We start from the raw sequence: 17,405 nt of genomic DNA, 5'->3' as shown, positions 1-17,405 counted from the left end.
CATCTTTAAAAAAAAAAAAAAAAAAAACACCGACTTTTTTCCAGATATTTCTTAACCCTTTTGATACAAAGGTCTGTTTGTTGCATTTTGAATTGCACTTTTACATTTTTACCACCTCTCCTGCACACCTTTCAAGCTCCTCCAATCTGCCAATGGATCACTAAAGGCCCATACACATTAGACGATGTCGCTCTGTGAGCGACATCGTCTAACGTTTCCCCCTCCCGGGCCGGCCGGTCGGCGGCCGCCTGTACGCACTGAGCGATATGACCGCTCATATCGCTCAGTGACGTCACGCCCCCGCCAGCCCTGCATGAAGGTCGTGGACGACAGTCCACATCCTTCATGCATGCCCTACCGACAGCGACGATCGTTGCCGACCCGCGGGGCCGCGCATCGGTCGTCGCTGGCGGCATACACACTTAACGATAAAATGAGCGACGTCGCTCAAGGAGGGGGAAAATGAGCGACGTCGCTCATTTTATCGTTAAGTGTGTATGGACCTTAACACACTTCCCCATTTTTACAAAGTCAGCCTTTCTAAAATCCATCACCTTGTTTTGGAACTGGCATAGCAGATCAGGAGACAATAAATGTTTAGTGTGGAAGAGTAGCCATGCAGCTGCAATCAAAAGGAATTGTAGTGGTGGCAGACTGTTTTTGGTAAGACCAGTTAGGAGACAAAATTAGTGCATGGATTAGAGTTTTTGTAGTGTCTTGTGTAAGACATGGTCGTATTTTGGAAATGTTTTTTTAGATGTATGTAACATGATTTGGAGACAGAGTGAATGCGAGGTACAAAGGCTATTTCAGAGTCAAAGATGACGCCTAGGCAGCAAGCTTGTAGGGTAGGGATGCTTGTACAGTTATCAACTGTGATAGAGATATCAGGTTGGTACAGTAACCTCTATTGGCTGGTGGAAATATAATTAATTCTGTTTGGAAATATTAAGTTTGACGTGGCGAGATGATATCCAAGATGAAACTGCAGATAGGCATTCAGTGACACAGACCAATACAGATGGTGACAAAAACTATGATTCACTGAACAACACCACCACACAAGTAATACCAATTACAAGCAAGTAATTTCATCACAAACTTTGAAAACATACATGAGTTTGCCTGCGGGAGAAATGTAGGCTAGAATTTGTAGCTTGCTAGATGGAGATGACTTTTCATAGTTTTAAACACAGGTGATATGCATGAGATGGACATGCAGAGTAGAATTTGCAGCATGAGAAATTAATTACATACAGTACTGTACCTGTGGGGATACAAATAGAGGATTCTGAAATAAAGATATGTTGGGGATCAGACAGATAGCACTTGAGTGCTTCTTTGGACAAAAATATTTAATAGACTTAGAATTGTGGTAATTTTAAATCCAGAAGTTGACTGCCACTATTGTTCCCTTGGACTATTACGCAGTTGTGGAATAATACATTGACTGTGCGCTATTATGAAAAAGCTGCAGGAGGCATCTAATAAAAAAACAACCACTGTTGACTTCTATAATCCATTGCTGCATCCAAAGATCACCATTAGGCAGACATTGGCCACCTAGGTACCCATAATGTTACTCAACTCTGCTGCAGAGGCCAGTAAAACTGCATCAGAAGATGGAGACACTGGCCTCGACATGCTTACAAAATGTTTCTGACGCCTTTGTTTTGTCAAACATTCCCCTTCGCTGCCCTTCCCTGCTGCCAAATGGCCGCAGCCTGTCAACCAGGCTGGAGCAACCAGGGCACTGTGACCAGAGCTACAGCACCATTGCTAGACATGTGTACTATGACTCCGGCCCATGCCTAGAAAAAAAAAAGTCTGTAAATTTATATAGCACCCACCTCTGAATCAGCTCCTTGGTGAGTGCTGATGTAGTTAATAAACCATTATATTTAGAGATGTGCACCGGAAATTTTTCGGGTTTTGGATTCGGTTCCGCGGCCGTGTTTTGGATTCGTACGCGTTTTGGCAAAACCTCCCTGAAATTTTTTTGTCGGATTCGGGTGTGTTTTGGATTCGGGTGTTTTTTTTCAAAACCCCCTCAAAAACAGCTTAAATCATAGAATTTGGGGGTAATTTTGATCCTATAGTATTATTAACCTCAATAACCATAATTTCCACTCATTTCCAGTCTATTCTGAACACCTCACACCTCACAATATTATTTTTAATCCTAAAATTTGCACCGAGGTCGCTGGATGACTAAGCTAAGCGACCCAAGAGGGCGGCACAAACACCTGGCCCATCTAGGAGTGGCACTGCAGTGTCAGACAGGATGGCACTTAAAAAAATTGTCCCCAAACAGCACATGATGCAAAGAAAAGAGAAAAAGAGGTGCACTGTGGTCGCTGGACAGCTAAGCTAAGCGACACAAACACCTCAATATCACAGGAATTATTCGTTCTAATCAATGGTATTATTGGTCCAAATCACTGGAAGAAAATGACAAAATCACTGGAATTATTCGTTCTAATCAATGGTATTATTGGTCCAAATCACTGGAAGAAAATGACAAAATCACTGGAATTATATGGCAGTAATGTCGGGAATTATATCAAATGGCAGTACCACTGGACATATACGGAAGTGTCAGACAGCATGGCACTTAAAAAAATAGTCCCCAAACAGCACATGATGCAAAGAAAAGAAAAAAAGAGGTGCACTGTGGTCGCTGGACGGCTAAGCTAAGCGACACAAACACCTCAATATCACAGGAATTATTCGTTCTAATCAATGGTAATATTGGTCCAAATCACTGGAAGAAAATGACAAAATCACTGGAATTATTCGTTCTAATCAATGGTATTATTGGTCCAAATCACTGGAAGAAAATGACAAAATCACTGGAATTATATGGCAGTAATGTCGGGAATTATATCAAATGGCAGTACCACTGGACATATACGGAAGTGTCAGACAGGATGGCACTTAAAAAAATAGTCCCCAAACAGCACATGATGCAAAGAAAAGAAAAAAAGAGGTGCACTGTGGTCGCTGGATGGCTAAGCTAAGCGACACAAACACCTCAATGTCACAGGAATTATTTGTTCTAATCAATGGTAATATTGGTCCAAATCACTGGAAGAAAATTACAAAATCACAGGAATTATTCGTTCTAATCAATGGTATTATTGGTCCAAATCACTGGAAGAAAATGACAAAATCACAGGAATCATTTGGCAAGATCACTGTAATTAATAATTAATTATAAATCACTGATATTAATTGGTGAAATCTCGCTAGCCTGCCTTGTGAAGTGGAATCTAGATGGGATTTTGTACTGGGGACACAATAACTTCATCAATTGTCTAAATCCCAATGCACTAATGGCGGAAAACGGGCGCACGTCTAACAGCGCACTTATTATACTGAGAACTGATTATACTGATCAATCACTGATTATACTGAGCACTGATTTTACTGAGCACTGATGATACTACGGAGAACTGACACGGAGCAGCGAGAACAGCACTGGACTATTGTACTGTAGTATACTTGTCACCACAATGCTGCACTGTACTACTATATACTGCTCACAATAATGCAGCACAGATATGGATACTTGAAGTGACACGGAGCTGCAAGATACAGCAATGGCCTACTGTACTGCACAACTATATACTGTTGGTCACCAAAATGCTGCACTGTACTACTATATATACTGCTCACCAAAATGCAGCAAAGATATGGAATGGATACTTGCAGTGACACAGAGCTGCAAGATACAGCAATGGCCTACTGTACTGTACAACCAGTGGCGTAACTACTGCCCCCGCAGCCCTCGCGGTGGCTTGGGGGCGAGGGGCTGCGGGGGCGCCACTGATTTACAGCAGACTGACATGCGGACGAGCGTCCGCATGTCTGTCTGCGGTCTCCTTCCCTCCGCCGCTTGTTGGAGGGACACGGAGGGCACAGCGCGCCTCCCTGTGTCCCAGTCCTGCATCATCTCCGGCGGCCGCGGGTCTAATAGGGGGAAGTGCCGTCCGTGAGCTCTAATTGGCTCACAAACCGGCACTTCCCCCTATTAGACCCGCGGCCGCCGGAGATGATGCAGCAGGAGGGACACAGGAGAGGCGAGCTGTGCCCTCCGTGTCCCTCCAAAAAGCAGCAGCAGCGGCGCGGGGGGAAGGGGGGGGGGGATATCTGGCACTGGGGCATATATGGCACTGGGGGGGGAATATCTGACACTGGGGGCATATATGGCACTGGGGGGGAATATCTGGCACTGGGGGCATATATGGCACTGGGGGGGAATATCTGGCACTGGGGGAATATATGGCACTGGGGGGGATTATATGGCACTGGGGGCATATGTGGCACTGGGGGGGTATATGTGTACCTTGCACATGGGGGGGGGGGTTATTTGGCACTGGGGCATGTGAGTACCTGGCACCGTGGGGGAATATCTGGCACTGGGGACATATGTGGCACTGGGAGCACAGCCCTAGCAACAAGGACTACCTCCTAGCAACGAGCATGACACCCAGTGCATGAAACACCTGGCAACGAGCATGACACCCAGTGCATGAAACACCTGGCAACGAGCATGACACCCAGTGCATGAAACCCCTGGCAACGAGCATGACACCCTGAGCATGAAAACCCCTGGCACTGTGCATGGAACCAAGAGCATGAAACCCCTGGCAACGAGCATGACACCCAGTGCATGAAACCCCTGACAACGAGCAGGTAATTGAAAAGTAATTAGAAGCCTTACTGTAGGACTTAATGTGTAATGGGCATTACGGTGTGTGGCATAATGTATCACGGACATTGCGGTGTGTGTCATAATGTGTCACAGGCATTACGGTGTATGGTATACTATATCGCGGGCATTGTGATATGTGGTATAATGTCTCAGGGTCATTGCAGTGTGTGGCATAATGTATCACGGACATTGCGGTGTGTGTCATAATGTGTCAGGCATTACGGTGTGTGGTATACTATATCACGGGCATTGTGGTATGTGGTATAATGTCTCAGGGTCATTGCAGTGTGGCATAATACATAACTGGCATTGCGGTGTGTGGCATAGGGTATAACGGGCAGGGCATTGCGGTATGTGTCACAGGCATTACGGTGTATGGTATACTATATCACGGGCATTGTGGTATAATGTCTCAAGGTCATTGCAGTGTGTGGCATAATGTGTCACAGGCATTGTATGTGCTATAATGTATCGGGCATTGCAGTGTCTGGCATAATGTATCACGGACATTGCGGTGTGTGTCATAATGTGTCACAGACATTGTATGTGCTATAATGTATCGGGCATTGCAGTGTGTAGCATAATGTATAATGGGCATTGCGATTCCTGTCATAATGTGTCACAGGCATTACGGTGTGTGGCATAACGTGTCACAGGCATTACGGTGTGTGGCATAATGTGTCGGGGGCATTACAGTGTGTGCATATTGTGTCATGTGCATTATTGTGTGCGGCATAATGTCTAAGGGCCATTGCAGTATGTGGCATAATGTATACTGGGCATTACTATAAGGAGGAAAAATGACAAATAATGTAAGGGGCATGAATCAGGATTATTTTTCTTTCCTGTGGTGGCCAACGTATGGGCGTGCAGGTTGCAAAACTGGGGTATAAGGTAGTCTTTTCCTACAATGCCACGCCCCTTTATGCGAAACCACGCCCATTCCAACGAAATCACGCCCATTTTTTTGCCGCGCGCGCCGAAGGCGCGCGCATATTTATCCCTTTCTTGCTCTCAATTATGGAGCATGAGGGGGGTTGGGGGGGGCCCGAATAATTTTTTGGCTTGGGGGAGAAAAATTTCTAGTTACGTCACTGTGTACAACTATATACTGTTGGTCACCAAAATGCAGCACACTGAGCACAGATATTTGCAGCACACTGAGCACAGATAAGGAGCTTTTCAGGCAGAGAACGTAGATATTTGCAGCACACTGAGCACGGATATTTGCAGCACACTGAGCACAGATATTTGCAGCACACTGAGCACAGATATGGAGCTTTTCAGGCAGAGAACGTAGCCACGTCCTCTCTGTTCAATCTCCAATGCACGAGTGAAAATGGCGACGACGTGCGGCTCTTTATATAGAATACGAATCTCGCGAGAATCCGACAGCGGGATGATGACGTTCTGGTTAACCGAGCAAGGTGGGAAGATCCGAGGCTGCCTCGGAACCGTGTAAAGTAGGTGAAGTTTGGGGGGGTTCAGATCTCGACGAACCAAACCCGCTCATCTCTAATTATATCCTGTTCGATTACTCATGCATCGTTGAAGTATAGTTTTGGATGTACAGTTGGACTAGTCAACAGAATGTCAATACTTACACAGTTTTTTTTATTTTTGCTTTAAGTTTTGCTCTTTCACAGATTTTCATTTCTCAGGTGCTGATCAATCTTATTTATCTAGAAAAATATTCACTACACACAATTCGGCAAGTCTGGTTACTTAGTTAAATTCTATTAATCTTAAAAACCAACATCATTGTTTGAATAGCTTCATTCCATGTAAAACCATTAGCAGTTCACAGTGTGACTAATTAACCCATTGAAAGCTCATTCAGAAGTGTTGTTTTGTTCATGTGCGTAAGTGCTGCACAGATTGTACCCAGTGGGTGTAATATGATAACGTTAGATTAATTTACTCTTGGAATCTGTAGTGCCTCCTCCTAGGTCTGTCTTGGTTTAGCTTTACATACAGTAAGAAGCAAATATGAATTCATCAGTCAGTGGTGGGCCTTGGAAAACCCCTGCAAGGACACAAAGTGAAAATAAAAGTAATGATTCCAAAAAAATACAACCAAGGACAACCAACATGTTGTATTAATTCAAACAAAGTAGATTGGAAAAAATAAATAAAGGCAGGTATATGACAAGTAATAAATGATAATAACAATGCAGTCAGTGCAACATGGTTCCGTATATTTGATCGACATTCATCATGTCACATCCAGTAGGTCAACATGAAACTGTTCATAATGTCGATATTGAATAATTTATAATTTGTCGAGACCAATGAAATTCCAACATGGTCAGAATGTAGATGCTGTGCTTTTCAGGACAGTCTATACCCAACCCCTGATCATAAGCCTAAACCTAACCCTAAACCCCAATCCTAAACCTTACCCTTATGCTAATGTCGACATTTTGGCAATGTTGATTGACATTTTAAACAAATAAACATCATAAATATCGACATTGTGAATTTTGACATTGTTAATGTTGACATACTGACTGCCACTGAGTGCATGCAACCATTGTGGTACACATAAGAAATCTCTCCAAACTACTGCATGCTCTCTTGTCCTTAGACTTTGCAGATATGTGGTCAGAAGAGAAAGCAGGCCTCTCCGCATGAGCTTTTTATCTAATCTCCCATGTACTTCCAGGGCTGATGGGATATGTAGGGGTTTCTCAGCAACTGTTCCAGGAACGTCTTGTCAGATTCCCAGAAGCATGGATCTGCCAATAATACTCTACATCAGTGGTGGAACTACTGGTCGTGCAGTCAGTGCATTGCACCAGGGCTCACGGCATTGAGAGGGCCCACAGCTACGGACATTAACAGTAATAATAATGAGTCTGATTGACTCAGAGTATGGTAACCAGCCAGTCAGTCACTGCAGGCCTGTAATGAAGGTGAAGGCAGTTTAGGCTTGAGGAAAGGAGAGGGGTCCTCCCAGTGTGCTCTGTTAGGGGACAGCTTCTACAGGATCAGGCCTGCCCTTTTCATTCCATCTGCCACAGTACAGCCCACTTTCCACCCTAACCTGAGTGATCCCTCCTATTCCGATGACTAGAGACGCCCCCGTCTTCCCTTCTAACAGCTCCCATCCTTCCCTTAAACCCTGTCACCTGGCAGCAGCTCTGGCCTCCCCCTACCCACATCCTCTGTACCTGTACTCCATGCACCCACGACCCCCTGCCACGTCTGCCTGGGTGTCATATACTTTGATGTAGGGGGAAAGGAACGCTGGATGCGGCCGGCTTGGAGATGGTGTGTCTGCTCTGACTGCAGCTCTGTGTTTTGTGAGTAACATTTCCACTTACAGTATCTATTGAGCAGGCAGGAGCTGGGCACCAGGGGGCTAGAAGATGTGGGCTGTGGGAAGGAGCTGGGCATAAGGGGCCTGCAGACTCTGTCCACTGAGCTGGGGGCAGTGTGGAGACAGCGAAAAGGGATCTGAAAAGATCCATTTCCCGCACAGGCTGCAGTGTAAATAAAGTGTAGTGATGTAGTGCAACATTTAGGGTGATCTAATTTAGTGATATAGTTCAGCGTACAAGGGGATGTAGTGAAAGGATCTATGCAGCATATTAGTAGAGATGAGCGCCTGAAATTTTTCGGGTTTTGTGTTTTGGTTTTGGGTTCGGTTCCGCGGCCATGTTTTGGGTTCGAACGCGTTTTGGCAAAACCTCACCGAATTTTTTTTGTCGGATTCGGGTGTGTTTTGGATTCGGGTGTTTTTTTCAAAAAACACTAAAAAACAGCTTAAATCATAGAATTTGGGGGTCATTTTGATCCCAAAGTATTATTAACCTCAAAAACCATAATTTACACTCATTTTCAGTCTATTCTGAATACCTCACACCTCACAATATTATTTTTAGTCCTAAAATTTGCACCGAGGTCGCTGTGTGAGTAAGATAAGCGACCCTAGTGGCCGACACAAACACCGGGCCCATCTAGGTGTGGCACTGCAGTGTCACGCAGGATGTCCCTTCCAAAAAAACCTCCCCAAACAGCACATGACGCAAAGAAAAAAAGAGGCGCAATGAGGTAGCTGTGTGAGTAAGATTAGCGACCCTAGTGGCCGACACAAACACCGGGCCCATCTAGGAGTGGCACTGCAGTGTCACGCAGGATGGCCCTTCCAAAAAACCCTCCCCAAACAGCACATGACGCAAAGAAAAAAAGAGGCGCAATGAGGTAGCTGTGTGAGTAAGATTAGCGACCCTAGTGGCCGACACAAACACCGGGCCCATCTAGGAGTGGCACTGCAGTGTCACGCAGGATGTCCCTTCCAAAAAACCCTCCCCAAACAGCACATGACGCAAAGAAAAAAAGAGGCGCAATGAGGTAGCTGTGTGAGTAAGATTAGCGACCCTAGTGGCCGACACAAACACCGGGCCCATCTAGGAGTGGCACTGCAGTGTCACGCAGGATGTCCCTTCCAAAAAACCCTCCCCAAACAGCACATGACGCAAAGAAAAAAAGAGGCGCAATGAGGTAGCTGACTGTGTGAGTAAGATTAGCGACCCTAGTGGCCGACACAAACACCGGGCCCATTTAGGAGTGGCACTGCAGTGTCACGCAGGATGTCCCTTCCAAAAAACCCTCCCCAATCAGCACATGATGCAAAGAAAAAGAAAAGAAAAAAGAGGTGCAAGATGGAATTGTCCTTGGGCCCTCCCACCCACCCTTATGTTGTATAAACAAAACAGGACATGCACACTTTAACCAACCCATCATTTCAGTGACAGGGTCTGCCACACGACTGTGACTGATATGACGGGTTGGTTTGGACCCCCCCAAAAAAGAAGCAATTAATCTCTCCTTGCACAAACTGGCTCTACAGAGGCAAGATGTCCACCTCATCATCACCCTCCGATATATCACCGTGTACATCCCCCTCCTCACAGATTATCAATTCGTCCCCACTGGAATCCACCATCTCAGCTCCCTGTGTACTTTGTGGAGGCAATTGCTGCTGGTCAATGTCTCCGCGGAGGAATTGATTATAATTCATTTTAATGAACATCATCTTCTCCACATTTTCTGGATGTAACCTCGTACGCCGATTGCTGACAAGGTGAGCGGCGGCACTAAACACTCTTTCGGAGTACACACTTGTGGGAGGGCAACTTAGGTAGAATAAAGCCAGTTTGTGCAAGGGCCTCCAAATTGCCTCTTTTTCCTGCCAGTATAAGTACGGACTGTGTGACGTGCCTACTTGGATGCGGTCACTCATATAATCCTCCACCATTCTATCAATGTTGAGAGAATCATATGCAGTGACAGTAGACGACATGTCCGTAATCGTTGTCAGGTCCTTCAGTCCGGACCAGATGTCAGCATCAGCAGTCGCTCCAGACTGCCCTGCATCACCGCCAGCGGGTGGGCTCGGAATTCTGAGCCTTTTCCTCGCACCCCCAGTTGCGGGAGAATGTGAAGGAGGAGATGTTGACAGGTCGCGTTCCGCTTGACTTGACAATTTTGTCACCAGCAGGTCTTTCAACCCCAGCAGACTTGTGTCTGCCGGAAAGAGAGATCCAAGGTAGGCTTTAAATCTAGGATCGAGCACGGTGGCCAAAATGTAGTGCTCTGATTTCAACAGATTGACCACCCGTGAATCCTTGTTAAGCGAATTAAGGGCTCCATCCACAAGTCCCACATGCCTAGCGGAATCGCTCCGTGTTAGCTCCTCCTTCAATGTCTCCAGCTTCTTCTGCAAAAGCCTGATGAGGGGAATGACCTGACTCAGGCTGGCAGTGTCTGAACTGACTTCACGTGTGGCAAGTTCAAAGGGCATCAGAACCTTGCACAACGTTGAAATCATTCTCCACTGCGCTTGAGACAGGTGCATTCCACCTACTATATCGTGCTCAATTGTATAGGCTTGAATGGCCTTTTGCTGCTCCTCCAACCTCTGAAGCATATAGAGGGTTGAATTCCACCTCGTTACCACTTCTTGCTTCAGATGATGGCAGGACAGGTTCAGTAGTTTTTGGTGGTGCTCCAGTCTTCTGTACGTGGTGCCTGTACGCCGAAAGTGTCCCGCAATTCTTCTGGCCACCGACAGCATCTCTTGCACGCCCCTGTCGTTTTTAAAAAAATTCTGCACCACCAAATTCAAGGTATGTGCAAAACATGGGACGTGCTGGAATTTGCCCATATTTAATGCACACACAATATTGCTGGCGTTGTCCGATGCCACAAATCCACAGGAGAGTCCAATTGGGGTAAGCCATACCGCGATGATCTTCCTCAGTTGCCGTAAGAGGTTTTCAGCTGTGTGCGTATTCTGGAAACCGGTGATACAAAGCGTAGCCTGCCTAGGAAAGAGTTGGCGTTTGCGAGATGCTGCTACTGGTGCCGCCGCTGCTGTTCTTGCGGCGGGAGTCCATACATCTACCCAGTGGGCTGTCACAGTCATATAGTCCTGACCCTGCCCTGCTCCACTTGTCCACATGTCCGTGGTTAAGTGGACATTGGGTACAGCTGCATTTTTTAGGACACTGGTGACTCTTTTTCTGAGGTCTGTGTACATTTTCGGTATCGCCTGCCTAGAGAAATGGAACCTAGATGGTATTTGGTACCGGGGACACAGTACCTCCAACAAGTCTCTAGTTGGCTCTGCAGTAATGATGGATACCGGAACCACGTTTCTCACCACCCAGGATGCCAAGGCCTCAGTTATCCGCTTTGCAGTAGGATGACTGCTGTGATATTTCATCTTCCTCGCAAAGGACTGTTGAACAGTCAATTGCTTACTGGAAGTAGTACAAGTGGGCTTACGACTTCCCCTCTGGGATGACCATCGACTCCCAGCGGCAACAACAGCAGCGCCAGCAGCAGTAGGCGTTACACGCAAGGATGCATCGGAGGAATCCCAGGCAGGAGAGGACTCGTCAGAATTGCCAGTGACATGGCCTGCAGGACTATTGGCATTCCTGGGGAAGGAGGAAATTGACACTGAGGGAGTTGGTGGGGTGGTTTGCGTGAGCTTGGTTACAAGAGGAAGGGATTTACTGGTCAGTGGACTGCTTCCGCTGTCACCCAAAGTTTTTGAACTTGTCACTGACTTATTATGAATGCGCTGCAGGTGACGTATAAGGGAGGATGTTCCGAGGTGGTTAACGTCCTTACCCCTACTTATTACAGCTTGACAAAGGGAACACACGGCTTGACACCTGTTGTCCGCATTTCTGGTGAAATACCTCCACACCGAAGAGCTGATTTTTTTGGTATTTTCACCTGGCATGTCAACGGCCATATTCCTCCCACGGACAACAGGTGTCTCCCCGGGTGCCTGACTTAAACAAACCACCTCACCATCAGAATCCTCCTGGTCAATTTCCTCCCCAGCGCCAGCAACACCCATATCCTCCTCATCCTGGTGTACTTCAACACTGACATCTTCAATCTGACTATCAGGAACTGGACTGCGGGTGCTCCTTCCAGCACTTGCAGGGGGCGTGCAAATGGTGGAAGGCGCATGCTCTTCACGTCCAGTGTTGGGAAGGTCAGGCATCGCAACCGACACAATTGGACTCTCCTTGTGGATTTGGGATTTCGAAGAATGCACAGTTCTTTGCTGTGCTGCTTTTGCCAGCTTGAGTCTTTTCATTTTTCTAGCGAGAGGCTGAGTGCTTCCATCCTCATGTGAAGCTGAACCACTAGCCATGAACATAGGCCAGGGCCTCAGCCGTTCCTTGCCACTCCGTGTCGTAAATGGCATATTGGCAAGTTTACGCTTCTCCTCCGACAATTTTATTTTAGGTTTTGGAGTCCTTTTTTTTCTGATATTTGGTGTTTTGGATTTGACATGCTCTGTACTATGACATTGGGCATCGGCCTTGGCAGACGACGTTGCTGGCATTTCATCGTCTCGGCCATGACTAGTGGCAGCAGCTTCAGCACGAGGTGGAAGTGGATCTTGATCTTTCCCTAATTTTGGAGCCTCAACATTTTTGTTCTCCATATTTTAATAGGCACAACTAAAAGGCACCTCAGGTAAACAATGGAGATGGATACTAGTATACAATTATGGACTGCCTGCCGAGTGCAGACACAGAGGTAGCCACAGCCATGAACTACCGTACTGTACTGTGTCTGCTGCTAATATAGACTGGTTGATAAAGAGATAGTATACTCGTAACTAGTATGTATGTATAAAGAAAGAAAAAAAAAAACGGTTAGGTGGTATATACAATTATGGACGGGCTGCCGAGTGCCGACACAGAGGTAGCCACAGCCGTGAACTACCGCACGGTACTGTGTCTGCTGCTAATATATAGACTGGTTGATAAAGAGATAGTATACTCGTAACTAGTATGTATGTATAAAGAAAGAAAAAAAAACCACGGTTAGGTGGTATATACAATTATGGACGGGCTGCCGAGTGCCGACACAGAGGTAGCCACAGCCGTGAACTACCGCACTGTACTGTGTCTGCTGCTAATATATAGACTGGTTGATAAAGAGATAGTATACTCGTAACTAGTATGTATGTATAAAGAAAGAAAGAAAAACCACGGTTAGGTGGTATATACAATTATGGACGGGCTGCCGAGTGCCGACACAGAGGTAGCCACAGCCATGAACTACCGCACTGTACTGTGTCTGCTGCTAATATAGACTGGTTGATAAAGAGATAGTATACTCGTAACTAGTATGTATGTATAAAGAAAGAAAAAAAAACCACGGTTAGGTGGTATATACAATTATGGACGGGCTGCCGAGTGCCGACACAGATGTAGCCACAGCCGTGAACTACCGCACTGTACTGTGTCTGCTGCTAATATAGACTGGTTGATAAAGAGATAGTATACTCGTAACTAGTATGTATGTATAAAGAAAGAAAAAAAAACCACGGTTAGGTGGTATATACAATTATGGACGGGCTGCCGAGTGCCGACACAGAGGTAGCCACAGCCGTGAACTACCGCACTGTACTGTGTCTGCTGCTAATATAGACGGGTTGATAAAGAGATAGTATACTCGTAACTAGTATGACTATAAAGAAAGAAAAAAAAACCACGGTTAGGTGGTATATACAATTATGGACGGGCTGCCGAGTGCCGACACAGAGGTAGCCACAGCCGTGAACTACCGCACTGTACTGTGTCTGCTGCTAATATATAGACTGGTTGATAAAGAGATAGTATACTCGTAACTAGTATGTATGTATAAAGAAAGAAAAAAAAACCACGGTTAGGTGGTATATACAATTATGGACTGGCTGCCGAGTGCCGACACAGAGGTAGCCACAGCCGTGAACTACCGCACTGTACTGTGTCTGCTGCTAATATATAGACTGGTTGATAAAGAGATAGTATACTCGTAACTAGTATGTATGTATAAAGAAAGAAAAAAAAACCACGGTTAGGTGGTATATACAATTATGGACGGGCTGCCGAGTGCCGACACAGAGGTAGCCACAGCCGTGAACTACCGCACTGTACTGTGTCTGCTGCTAATATATAGACTGGTTGATAAAGAGATAGTATACTCGTAACTAGTATGTATGTATAAAGAAAGAAAGAAAAACCACGGTTAGGTGGTATATACAATTATGGACGGGCTGCCGAGTGCCGACACAGAGGTAGCCACAGCCGTGAACTACCGCACTGTACTGTGTCTGCTGCTAATATAGACTGGTTGATAAAGAGATAGTATACTCGTAACTAGTATGTATGTATAAAGAAAGAAAAAAAAACCACGGTTAGGTGGTATATACAATTATGGACGGGCTGCCGAGTGCCGACACAGAGGTAGCCACAGCCGTGAACTACCGCACTGTACTGTGTCTGCTGCTAATATAGACTGGTTGATAAAGAGATAGTATACTCGTAACTAGTATGTATGTATAAAGAAAGAAAAAAAAACCACGGTTAGGTGGTATATACAATTATGGACGGGCTGCCGAGTGCCGACACAGAGGTAGCCACAGCCGTGAACTACCGCACTGTACTGTGTCTGCTGCTAATATAGACTGGTTGATAAAGAGATAGTATACTCGTAACTAGTATGACTATAAAGAAAGAAAAAAAAACCACGGTTAGGTGGTATATACAATTATGGACGGGCTGCCGAGTGCCGACACAGAGGTAGCCACAGCCGTGAACTACCGCACTGTACTGTGTCTGCTGCTAATATAGACTGGTTGATAAAGAGATAGTATACTACTAATATTATATATACTGGTGGTCAGGTCACTGGTCACTAGTCACACTGGCAGTGGCACTCCTGCAGCAAAAGTGTGCACTGTTTAATTTTAATATAATATTATGTACTCCTGGCTCCTGCTATAACCTATAACTGGCACTGCAGTGCTCCCCAGTCTCCCCCACAATTATAAGCTGTGTGAGCTGAGCACAGTCAGATATATATATACATTGATGCAGCACACTGGGCTGAGCAGTGCACACAGATATGGTATGTGACTGAGTCACTGTGTGTATCGTTTTTTTCAGGCAGAGAACGGATATATTAACTAAAACAAACAACTGCACTGTCTGGTGGTCACTGTGGTCGTCAGTCACTAAACTCTGCACTCTCTTCTACAGTATCACAGCCTCAGGTCAATCTCTCTCTCTCTCTCTCAACCCTAATCTAAATGGAGAGGACGCCAGCCACGTCCTCTCCCTATCAATCTCAATGCACGTGTGAAAATGGCGGCGACGCGCGGCTCCTTATATAGAATCCGAGTCTCGCGATAGAATCCGAGCCTCGCGAGAATCCGACAGCGTCATGATGACGTTCGGGCGCGCTCGGGTTAACCGAGCAAGGCGGGAAGATCCGAGTCGCTCGGACCCGTGAAAAAAAACATGAAGTTCGGGCGGGTTCAGATTCAGAGAAACCGAACCCGCTCATCTCTACATATTAGAGGATGTAGTGCAGGGGTGGCCAACCAGTCAGAGACAATAAGCCAGGAAATCTTGTTAGGTACATCAAAGAGCCAACTTCGAGCTGAAGGCGCACTTGCAAAAATGGGGAGTGACCTTGTGCCTGCTAGGCCACGCCCCTGGTATAAAATACATTGTAAAAGCCAGATCCAACATAAAATACAATGAAAAAGCCACTTCTACATCAAATAATTGAAAAAGCCAGATCTGCATAAAATATACTGAAAAGCCAGATTCACATAATAAACTTCAATTCCCACATGTGTCACTAGAGCCAGCACCCGCCTGTGTCACTCCAGCCAGCTCCCCCATGTGTATTTGGCTCCCTCAGTTCTCAGTCTACGTAGTGCTGCTGCTGCATGTCTGGCTGGAGTGCAGCGGTTTACAGATCTCTTGTGGTCACGTGACTTTGAGTGTTGGGAGCCACATTTGAATGAAGAAAGAGCCGCATGAGGCTCAAGAGCCACGCGTTGGCCACCACTGATGTAGTGTAATGATGTAGTGCAGAGTTTAGAGGGATGTAATGTAGTGATGTAGTGTGGAGAATTGGGGGGGTAGTGTACTGAAGTAATGCAGAGTATAGGGGGATGTTATTTTAAGGTGTATGCAGTGTACCTGGGGATGTAGTTTAGTGATGTAATGCAGTGTTTAGGGGTATGTAGTGTACGGATGTATGCAGCGTATTGGGGGATGTATGTAGTGTAGTCATGTAGTGCAAAGTGTTGAAGGGATATAGTGTAGTGATGTAGAGCAGCATATATGGGGATATGGTGTAAGGATGTATTGGAGGAAGTAGTGTAGTGATGTAGTGCAGTGTTTAGGGGGATGTAGTGTAGTGATGTAGTGCAGCATTTAGGGGGATATAGTGCAGTGTACTACGATATCCCGGCTCCCAGCATATCGGCGCCAGGATCCTGACCGCCGGAATGCTGCGCTCGCCACCCTGCAGGCATGGTGGTGCGCTATGAGTGCCACACTATTTGTTCTCCCTCCAGGGGTGTCGTGGACAACCCAAAGGGAGAATAGTTGTCGGTTTTCCCGACGGTAGGGATCCCAGCGCCGGTATGCTGGGCGCCGGGATCCCCGCCAGCCGGGATATCGAATGCTTCCCGATGTAGTGTAGTGATGTAGTGTAGTGTATTGTTTTTCTTTAGTCAGGGTGGGGGGAGGCAGGTTGGTTGGTGGCCCAAAGCATATGTCTGCTCCATGTCCTACTACTCATTAGTTCCGACACTGCTCTACATGGCAAAGATAGATTAAAATGCCTCATGTTATTTGTGTTTTTTTTTAAAACAGTTAGCCCAACCATGTTAAAATGGTGTTTTAATGTCTGCATCATATGCCCCTCTGCATCATTGTTTTTTCCATTTGGACACTTGTTATATTCACATATTATCAGTTCTGATTACCGCAGGTAGTATTGTGGTTTGGAATCATATTATGATTGGCCTTTTTTTTAGATTCAAATAAAGCTATTGCTTCTAATGTGGTTACAAAGAATATAGGGGCAGATTTATTAAGCTCGGTGAAGTGATAAATTGGAAAGTGATAAAGGACCAGCCAGTCAGCTCTTAACTGTCATTTTTCAAACCCAGCCTGTAACATGGTAGTTAGGATCTGATTGGCTGGTCCTTTATCACCTTCCAATTTATCACTTCACCGAGCTTAATAAATCTGCCCCATAATGAGATGTCTGCAGTACTCCTTAACTACTTAACAACTTTACAGTGTTTTCACCCCATCATGTCCAGACTAGTTTTCATGGAATAAAGATGCATTGT

This window comes from Pseudophryne corroboree, chromosome 1, assembly GCF_028390025.1.
Source record: "Pseudophryne corroboree isolate aPseCor3 chromosome 1, aPseCor3.hap2, whole genome shotgun sequence".
NCBI classification, from domain to species: Eukaryota; Metazoa; Chordata; class Amphibia; order Anura; family Myobatrachidae; genus Pseudophryne; species Pseudophryne corroboree.
This window is presented reverse-complemented; position numbering follows the sequence as displayed.